This window comes from Rhincodon typus, chromosome 12, assembly GCF_021869965.1.
Source record: "Rhincodon typus isolate 14 chromosome 12, sRhiTyp1.1, whole genome shotgun sequence".
NCBI classification, from domain to species: domain Eukaryota; kingdom Metazoa; phylum Chordata; class Chondrichthyes; order Orectolobiformes; family Rhincodontidae; genus Rhincodon; species Rhincodon typus.
This window is the reverse complement of record NC_063343.1, coordinates 41,723,482-41,725,026: the sequence shown is the minus strand read 5'-3', so window position 1 is coordinate 41,725,026 and position 1,545 is coordinate 41,723,482.

The window sequence follows — 1,545 nt, the reverse complement described above, 5'->3', positions numbered from 1 at the left end:
AGTTAGTTTCCCCTAACCTTGCTAACCAGTCTACCACGAGGAACCTTGTCAACCTTACTGAAGCCCATATAGATCACTTCCACTGCTCTGCCCTCATCAATCCTCTTCGTTACTTCTTCAAAAACTCAATCAAATTAGTTAGACACAATTTCCCATGCACAAAGCCATGTTGACTATCCCTAATCAGTCCTTGACTTTCCAAATACATGTAAATCCTGTCCTTCAGGATGCCCTCCAAATACTTGCCCACCACTGATGTCAGGCTCACTGGTCTATAGTTCCCTGGCTTTTCCTTACCACCAAAAATGGAAAGTTTGATTGTGGAGACAGAGCTCAAATGTCTGATCCTTTAAATCAGTGGAGAAGAATGTCAGCGGGAGTTCTTTATAATCATGTAGTTTTGTTTTTCTCATCTCATTTTCCGCTGCTCCCAAGCATTGTGGTTATTTGAAGAGAAACTATTCCTTTAGCTCATGTCTTTACCTCTAGAATATCCATGGCTTTTATCCAAACAATCAAACTTGAAATCAGCAGGAAGTAAAATCCTCTCAATATCTTAAATGCTGGACAAAAACCAAACAAAATTGTTGTAAGACGCATTGAAATCATTTCTGCTGCAAGTATCTGTAATGGTTCAAATCGTACAAATATTGTGTTATATTATATTTATTGTGCTTAATGAGAAGTCACAGGTTTAATGCTCAGTCCGTGCTAAATTACTTGATCTTAGCCATCAAGATAATGTCATCAGATTTATTAATAACATTTGACTAATGTTTCGCTTCATATTGTAGTACATCAGCAATCTGAATGGTTTGTTTGTATTTTTATTTATAAATATTGTGCATTTCCTTATACTGTATATTTAAACTGTATACATTTTCAACCATTACAAGCTGTCAGTCACATGTTTCTTGTGTGTCTGTAATTTATTAAATAAAACAGTGCAGTACCACAGAAATATCAACCAGTTATATGGAGATACACAAGAACACGGTGCAGTATATCATCTTAATTCACAAAAAAAAAACAACTTACTACTAAATCCAATTAAGCCCAGTAGCCAGAGATGGTATCCTGGCAGCCTTTGCATTTAGCTAACAGTCTGATATAGTTCTGATATGAACGTTATCTTTATCACTTAAAGTTATTTTAAAGAACATACATGATCTTCATGTTCCACAGTGAAAAGAGGCCAAAATAGCCCAGTTAACAATGTCTTTCTGACAAGTCAAATGCAAAGACAGTGGTTCAGTCTAGGCTGGGCTTGCTTGTTAAAAGGTGATGTTTTGGATGTCAATCCTCAGCAAAATTATATCACAGTGAGGAACAATTGCTCTAGATTGGCTATAAGGGAAAACAAAAAAAAAGAATGTGAGACATATCCATCAAAAGGAACTCTCATTCTTTGGGGATGAAAGGGCAGAGAGGCAAGAATCCAGAAAACTCGAGTTATATTTGTTACCTTGACATCACAAGAAAATTGATATTTTCAAACAACACAAAATTACAACATCTTATTGCACATTTAAAAGACAGTCATCA